The 9,675-nt window shown below is 34.1% G+C and overlaps 1 pseudogene; it reads left to right on the plus strand.

Annotated features, from left to right (window-relative positions):
- Positions 1-3,546: 3,546 nt before the first annotated feature.
- LOC107136701 lies at positions 3,547-4,136 on the plus strand (annotated as a pseudogene).
- The last annotated feature ends 5,539 nt before the right edge of the window (positions 4,137-9,675 follow it).

Genomic DNA, 9,675 nt, shown 5'->3' on the forward strand with positions numbered 1-9,675 from the left:
CTGCTCATGGTTTCTTACCATCTTCACTGTGTGATCAACATTCTTTTTAAGATTATATATTTTTTCTTCATTGTCTGAAATCTTGTCTTCCAAGTGATCTGTTGGTGGTGATTTCTAATGAGTTTTTAATTTGGTTTATTGATTCTTTCATTTTAAATTTATGTTTTTTGTTTGTTTGTTTTCAGAACCTCTATCTCCTTGTTGAAGTAATATTTTTCTTCCTGTATTTGTTTATGTAGCTCTTATCAAAATGATCTTTTGCTGCCTGTATTTGCTCTCTTATATCACCCTTTAATTCACAGAACATTTCAATTATGTACATCCTGAACTCGTTATCTGTCTTTTCTTCTTTTGTGCTGGCCATCAATTCTAATAATGCAGCATCTTGGTTTGTTTGGGGCACTTTCTTCCCTTGTTTTTTCATGTTGTTTATGTGTCTTCCCTTCTAGCATTGTGTATCTGAGGCATTATAGTTTTTACCCTATAGGCTTATAGTGTCCCTGCAGGGTTCCAATAACTGCCCTTTAAGGGTCAGAGCAATATTAACAGGTCTTAATACAAACAATATACAGCCTTAAACCAAATAGCTGATATTAAGATGTTTATAGTTTTGTCACAATATACAGAAATGGAGAGTTCAATTATTATCTACAATATAAATAGTAGGTTTGAAAAGGGCCTACAGTTTCTGATGGTTGACAAAGAACTGGGTGTGAGGTATAGGATGAGATGTTGAGGGGTAGGAGGTGAGGCTATAGAGTTATTAGATCTTAAGAAGTATGAAAGAGGAATCTAAAGAAGTTGGTTAGTAGCAGGAGAAAAGAGATAAAGTCATTTTGGGGAGACAACTATATGGGAAGACAATAGAGAGAGTATAGAAAACAAACCAACGTAAAAATTAAGAAAAATAAAAATTGTGAAAATAGGAGATAAAAGAATATGCAACACAACTGTAATATACTCCTCAGACATCCCAGTCCTCAGTAGCCTAATTCATGAAAAGAACTTGTGTCACAAATGTTAGGGATGTGAGGGTGGGAGAAAAGAGAGAGAGAAAAAAGAAAAAAAAAATATCAAAGGAAGATATAAGGATTGTTTTTGTTGGCAATCAGTATCTTTCCTGCTTCCCTTCTCTGCTAATAGGTGGGGTTGCCTGTTGTTTGCTGGTATCTCTATTGTCAGGATGGTGACAGTTATCAGGGTGGGAGGGTTGGTCTTGGAGGCAGAGCTCCATGTGGTGGGATATAGCACTTTCCAGTCCCTGATGTGAGACTGCACCCCAAGGATCTCTTTTTGGACTCGCTCATGTGGTCCTCACCACAGATGTGCCAGGTCTTATCTCATTCTATCGCCTGTAGACCTCACAATTCCTGGTCTCTAATTTTGTCTCTAAACTGTATCTCACTCATCCTCTCCCTTTCTATTTCCAAACCAGAAACCTTCCTTTCCTGAGGTCTTATGGGCTGCTCTCTGGGGGCTGTGCATCTGCCACGGACAGCTGTTTTGTATTGGGCAGTTCAGGACAAGGTTTTGCAAGCTACAGACAGGCTGTGTATCTGCAAGCACTGTGCCGGGTTAGTGGCTACCAGGGAGAGGTGGGCACTAGGGATTATAGGTACCTTGATTTTGCTTCTAAGCCCCAGCTGGTGTCCCAAATTGGGAGTTGCCCCAACTAAAGATAGTGATGAAGGTGTCCCAAGATGGAGGCGACCAGGGGAGCCCCACTTTGGTAGATGGAGGTCCACATATGAGTGTTGGCCAGAGGTTCTGCACATGTGCAGCATCTGGGTGTCCTGCATGGCACTGAGGCCAGGAGTCCTGCATGGGTGCTCCTGGTCGTTGTTCTCGGTCACCTGGAGGTCCTGCATGGGTGAATGGCCAGAAGTCCTGTGCTGATGCTGAGGCCTGGAAAACTGCTCAGGCATAGCAGATTCCTATGTGGGAGCAGCTGTCGGCATTCCTCTAATCACTCACAGAGAAATAGTATTCCCACTACTTGAATATCAGGTCACAGAGACACACAGAATGCAGCCTCTCCCTCTAGCCTGACATCTTGGATCCCACCAATATCTGTTCTTTATCATACTAGAGAAGATATATCCAGAATTTTTGAATTGTCTGAAAGTGCCTAATAACATACATGCATACACCAGAATGATAGAACAGAATTCAGTGGGGCAAACTCTAGCCAGTTGCCACATCACCCACAGTAGTAGCACAGAAATCTATCAGGAGCTGATCTTGTCATCTTGGTGATGTTCACAGCCTGGGGACTATGAATTTTAACCTGTAAGATTAAGGAAGACCCACCCTCCACTAGTAAGACCAGATTATAATATATTAGATATATTATAATATATATTATTATATATACACTATTATATATATTATAATTAGTATTATATATATATATATTATTATTATATATATTATAATTAATATATATATTATAATATAGCCAGATATTGACTCCAACTTAGCCCTCTTCCAACAGTCCCTCATGATCTGATCATCAGACCAAAATCAAGCATGGCATTGAAGTTGTGTTTTATGGTTGTGTGTTGGCCTTGACAGGTGACAGAACACCAGATTCTTCTCTGGTGGAGCAATGGAGTTTGAGTCTAAACCTTATAATAGAAACTTTACTATGTAGAAAGCACACCTTACCTGCTTTCTTGTCTGATTGAGTGCCAGCCTCTTCCCTGGCACAATGTGGGGCTAGGATAAAAGCCTCCTTTTTGGTCAGAATCAGTTGCCTGAAGCATTGGACCATAGCTGCTTTCAATGAAAAACTATGGGAAGCCAATGCCTTCTCTGGCTGGCCAGGGGGCAATGGTTAATTCTTAAAAACTTTTAACCCTTATATTTGTTAAATTGGTAACTTTGCCTACATCTGTTTCTGTACATGGGTGATAAAATTTGGCTTGTATATACCCTAGCCTGATGTGAAAACAACCCGTAAACTAGCCTAAGAGTATACTCTTGTAACTAACTGGGTCTTAGTCAATTAACTTCAGGCAATCACAGCCAACTTCATTATCACATTATGCCCATATAAGGCAAATGTCAACTACAGTCAATCAGGTTGTTTCTGTATGTCATTTCCTTACTACCGGATATAAATCTAATGTGAACATGTGGTAGAAGGAGGACATTTTGCCCAATTCTAGAAACTTCCTCTTGTTTAAATAAATTTTGATAAATGTAACTCCTTTCAGAAATTTTAAAACATCTCAAGGATTAAAAATCAAAATAAGTAAACATTCTAATATTTTATTTTCACATCCCACTTTCCAAATTCTCTGTCATTTACATTTTCTCCGACCCTACGTAAAAGCTTCCATGTGCTCTGTTCCTTTTCTGCCAGGCATTACTGCAGAATTCACTAAACTGCATCCACTTACTCTAATATAATTTAGGTACATATTTCAGCAGCCCATATTTAATTTTTATGCTATTTTCTACCTCAATTACGAACTTATCCTCTCTTTTCAGGCTCTAAATATTTTTTTTGACATTTTCACCTTTTGCAGCTTATCTGCAGCCATGAGTATGCTCAAGCTTCAAAAGAGAATTGCCTCCAGTGTCCTCTGCTGTGGCAAAAAGAAGGTCTGGTTGAGACCCCAAGGAGACCAATGAAATCGCCAGTGCCAACTCTTGTTAGCAGATCTGGAAGATCAAAGATGGGCTGATTATCCACAAACCAGTGACTGTCTGTTCACTCACCGATGCCAGGAAAAAAATACCTTGCCTCCCTGGAAGGGCAGGCATATAGGCAAAGGTAAGCAAAAAGGTACAGCTAGTGTTCGAATGCCAGAGAAGGTAATCTGGATGAGAAGGATGCAGATTCTTCAGAGGCTATTCCAGAGATACCGTGAATCTAAGAAGATTGACCAGACACAAGCATCACAGACTCTACATGAAGGTAAAGGGGAATGTGTTCAAAAACAAGTGGATCCTCCTGGAACACATCCATAAACTGAAAGGAGATAAGGCCCAAGAGAAACCACTAGCTGACCAGGCTGAGGCACGGAGATCTAAGACCAGAGGGGCACGAAAACCGTGAGGAGTGCATCTAGGACAATAAGGAGGAGACCATCAAGACACTGTCCAAAGAGGATGAGACCAAGAAATAAAGCCTCCCCTCTTTTGTCTGTACATAGTGGCCTTGGTGATTAAGTAGATCGGTCCTTGAAATGAAAACAAGCTTTATGTGTTAAAAAAAAAATTCAAAATTCTTTCAGAAGATGTTTTTTCCTCTGTAATTACAGAATCTTACAAATAAACATCTTCAATGTTTCTATTGCTATCAGAAACTGTTTCTCTATATGCATTTTTTTTTGTTTCACTCTTTCTCTATTAGGACAATCTTTTTCTCTTTCAGCTTTATATCATTATAATTATCTCTGATGTTTTTATGCCTTCAAATTTTCATTTATACATTTCTCCTCTACCCACAAACATGTTTCAATGAAGTTAAATATAATATAGAGAAATACCTCTACATTGGTCCCCCAGTCCTCTTTGCTCCTTATTATTCCTTTAATTTTAAACTTCGCAAAAGAAGAATCATTCTCTTTGCTTTTTTTTTTACCCATTCATTCATCTTTTAATTCTTATTAACCAGGATTCTACCACTGAAAATGCTCTTTCTGAGATCTACAATATTAGTGGCTACTAATGAGGGTGAAATCCGTTAAGGGCTTTACAAATAAGAGAGGTCATTCTTATTAAATGTACTCAAATCATCAATCCTCTTGCTTCCTCTGATTTCTCCTGGTTTATTAGCTGGACCTCAGATCAGAGCGATTCCTCCATTTATTAAAAAAAAAATCTTTTTATCCCCTATCTTATCACATTGAGACTGACCCATACGGTCTCAAATTATTGACACAATTGACAAGGCTATGAGAAAATTAAAATAATGAAACTAATGTATTCAATGGCAATAGCATAAAAATTACATATATACATATATGTATTTAGTCTCTCTTTCCTTTTTGAGACAAAGAGATCTGCTAAAAGAAAAAATTATCTGTGTTTATACTTATACCTATCTATCTCTAGCTATCAACCTATATAAAACTATGCCTTTAGAAAATAAGCTTCCCCAGCTGCATATTTGTGTTGCTTTGCATTAGGATTAATTAATTCTTTATAGTGTTTTAGATGTTATATGGAGTAAAGTCTTTAAATGATTCCTCTGACACTGTGGCAGTTTTTGCTCTCAGCTATGCATATATTATATATGACATGCATATTTAATGTAAATACCTCTCACATAGATGAAAAAGTATGATTGTTCAATTTACCACTTACCCCCAGGTGTGGGGGTTAAGAGACATGTTATTTTTAGAAGGAGTTATTTGGATTAAAGATAAACATATCTTCTCACTGCCAAACTAAATGTAATCAAAAAGAAGGAAACTCATAGCAAATTTATACATGCAATGGAATTGATGAATAAAATATTAAAATAATAGGTTTGTCCTTCTATAGCACAAAAAGATACATTTAAATATTCCCTTGGCCAAATAAGAAAAAAAAAAAACATAGCAGGGAACAAATTTTATTTATCAGTCTCCAAAGATAGAAAGGAAAATTCTGTGTAAGACTACATAAATTGTAAATGACATTTAACAGATATCACATGTGAAAGTGCCTTCAATGCACTATTTCCAATTTGCTTAGACAACTTGAAAGTAAAACATTGAGATAAGAGCCTGTAACTTGCCCTAGAACGGCCAAGCTTTAAAGAGAAACAGTATTTTCTGATTTAACTTATTACTATCGATTCACAAGGGAGAAGCTGCATTCAAATATGTATTTTCAAAATCACACATCATACCCTTAAAAAACATCAAAATACATCTAAACAGTATTCAAACAAAGAAATAAAAGTGGGCATAAAACTATGATGATTTACATGCAGACGTTATCTATTAGAGCTCATACTGGAATATAAATCATTTGCTCCTTTAATACATACTTATTAAAATTACAATGAAGCGTCAATCCTGAGGAGAAAAATACTACCAAATATTGTTTTCATACTCTAGGCAGGTTCTTTTCTGCATCTTTCCAAGTAGTAACTTTCTCATTTAAAGAACCCAATCACCTAGCAAATCACACAAGCATAATTACTAGTTTATCCCATTCAATCTTTCTTTTCATGCCCTGCCTCTGTGCAGCTGGCACTGAACCATAGTTATATGCCAAGAAAACCGCCAGCTGGTAGGGCTCTGTGGTACAGCTCACATGGGAGTTTTAAAAAGAACCCTTATTTTCAGCAGTTGTACTGGCATTGCTAAGCAGATGACTGGGGGATCTCCAAGTTTTATTCATTGTTTACCCATCTCTTCACAAACCTAAAATTTGTACTATATTGAAGTTTAGTCTCCATAGTAAGTCAAACTTGGGACATTCTTTGAATAATTCACTTTATGAAGCCACAAAACAAGACCATTTACTAGCTCTGTAGCATAATGGTTCTTTTAGTTCTAAATGAACTATTTTTCCTACTAACATCTGAACTGACTAGATGTAGCTTTTGCAGAAAATGTTTATATTATTTTTATAAGAACATACATGAGCTCATTAAGAAGGTTTTGGTAATATAAAAATTCTAAATACAAAGTTGAAAAATACAAAAGGCATAATCTAAGTTTAAATATAATAATGCTATATTTAAATAAAGTTTATATTTAAAGTTTAAATATAATACAGATGGAGAAAATGTTCCAGACAAATGTGAATTTTAAAAAAATGTAGGTGCCTCTTCTTATATCTGATGGAATCCAACTTAATGTAAAACATTATTATATAAAGGAAAAACAGATGCTGCATCTAATACAAAGAAGAACATAAGGAATATATAGCATTATTAACATGTATAAAGCTAAACATATGTCAATATGATGTATCAAACAATTAAAAGAACGTTAACTAAAACCTTCTATAGTTGGAGTTTTTATTTTTTATTTTTTAATTAATTTTTTATTTGTATATGACAGTGGAATGCATTATAATTCTTATTACCCATAAAGCACAATTTTTCTTATCTCTGGTTGTATACATTTTTTAAAACACTTCAAACACTACAGAGAAAGCAGGTAAAGAAAGCTATATGCAAAGGCATTGAAGGTGTTAAAAAAAACAATGTGGAGATGACAGATGATATGTAGAAGTCTACAGTGACAGAAAAAAGAATGATTTTTTTGACCATATAGACAACATTTGAAAAAAAAGATCATGTATTTAATCATGAATGCAGTAACAATAAATTCCAAAGAATAAAATGATACCTTAGCTCTCTATTCACAATGCAACTCAGTTATACATTAGAAAAAGAAATATACTTTTAATTTAAACTTCATATTATTAATTATTCCTTGGGTTTAAAATAAATTTATAAGCATAATCAGGAAATATTGGTGACAATGAAAATTAATGACAATGAAAATTCTGCATATACAAATATATGATGATTATAGCAGTAGTTGAAGGAAATTTATGGTTAAAACATGCATATCAAAAAACAAGGACTACTAAATAAAAGAGAATAAATGCTTGATGGAAGAGTGGCAAAATAACAATGTCTAAAGAAACAAAAAAAATAAAATAAAAATAGGGAAAATAAAATTGAGATTGAGATAAAAACAGAACTATTACTTGAAAAGATCAGCAAGAAAGGATTTGGAAGGATTAATCAAGAAAAAAGATGAAAGATGTAAGTTAAAATAATATATAACAAAAGGGAGAATTAAGACAAAAAAGAGGTTTTAAAAAACTGAAGTGTTAGGACCACTACATTAAAAAAAATGTGAACCTATATAAATGGATATGTCTCTTTTAGAAAAACATAAAATGCTAAAATCGAGAAAAGATAAAAATAAAGCACTGAATAGTTCAGTACATGTTACAGACAATTAAATGTCAGTCAATAATTCCCTCCCCTCAAAAATCCAGATTCAGAAGGTTTTATATGTCATTATACCAAAACTCATGTAACAAATTTTTACATCATAGATTTTTTCTTTAATTTCAATTAAGAAAATGTGAAAAAAAATGAACCAGCTCATTTATAAAGCCTATTATGTAATGCTAAGACAAAACAAATAAGCAAAATCGTGACATCAGTTCTCTTATAAACATGCAAGCAAAACTTCTGGGGAAAGTATTAGCTAACTAAAAACCAAAGAAAATATGCCATTTTCAAGTAGATTATATTCCAGAAATGCAAGAATTCTTCAGTATCCAAAATATGTCAGTGAATTTTATCTTGTTATTAATAAGAAAAAGAAAACATTATTTTTAAGTGATGATTTTAGAAATACTTAACAAAGTAACAAAGAGATCATCTTCAAGAATGAGTAAACATATTACCTGAAAACTTGGCAGCTTAGACCAACTAATATTTATTATCATAGTTTCTGTGAATCAAAAATTTCAATGCAGATTAACTGGGTGTTTCTGTACCAGACTCTCTCAAAAGACTGATACCAAGATATTACCCAGAGTTCTAGCCATCTCAAAGGTCCAAGCGGGTTATGCTTCAAATTCACTCATATGGATGCTGACAGGCCTAAAAAAATTCTTTCCAAGCCTATTCATCTAATTTTGACTGATCTCAAAGACCCACTTCTAAACTCACTTATGTGGGTCTCTCTGCAGAGTTGACTCTTGGAAGTGATATCTAGTTTCTTTTGCCATATTCTGCTTATCAAAAGTGAATGGAAAAGCTTGTTCCCTACTCAAGATAAGAGGATAAACCAAGGGACATAAGTATTGGAAGACAGGGAATATTGGGACAATCTTAAAGGCTGTCCACCAAAACATGATATACAAAAATCAATACCAATGGAGAAATTTTCATGAGGAAACTAGAAAAGGGGTGGATTCAATGGGTCAAGAATGAAACAAAGACTCTATTGTCTTTATATATATTATTTTAATGATTAATATATTCTGGTTGTACTGGACAATATGAAAATGAAATAAAAAGTAACAAGATGTAGGATTGGAAGGAAATATATAAACTATCAAGAAATGAACATCTATCTCTAGAAAAAGTAATAGGTTGGTGGTAGAGCACTTGCCTTGTATGTGTAAGGCACTGGGTTCAATCCTCAGTACAACATAAAAATACACAAATAAAATAAAGGTATTGTGTCCATATACAACTAAGAAAAAATATTTAAAAAAAGAATAATCAATAGCTATAAAAATTTCAGCAAATTTACCAAAAAAAATCAACTTACAAAATTAAAATAATTATTTAGATCATCACTCAATAAAATATGACTTAAAAATAACATACTATTTATAAAAGCACTATAAACCATAACATTTCCAAGAATCAAGCAAAAATACAAATTTTTTCTCTACAGGAAAACACAATTAAAATAAAGACTGTATTAGTAAGCTTGTAGAGCATAGTGAAATATCACAGGCTGAATGGCTTAAACAAGATATTTATTTCCACATATTCATAGTCTGGGATGTTCAAGATCAAAATGCTGGCACCTTTAGTTCTGGTGAGGGAAAATCATTTGCTCTTGCAGTTTTATCCATGAAACTATATTTAGCCAAAAATACAAATTCTTTAATAAATACAGTCCTACTTATGCTATTTAGTTATTCTTAGGTAAGTTTTAATTGATTCATTCAAGAAAT

This window comes from Marmota marmota, unplaced genomic scaffold (assembly GCF_001458135.2).
Source record: "Marmota marmota marmota unplaced genomic scaffold, marMar, whole genome shotgun sequence".
NCBI lineage: Eukaryota > Metazoa > Chordata > Mammalia > Rodentia > Sciuridae > Marmota > Marmota marmota.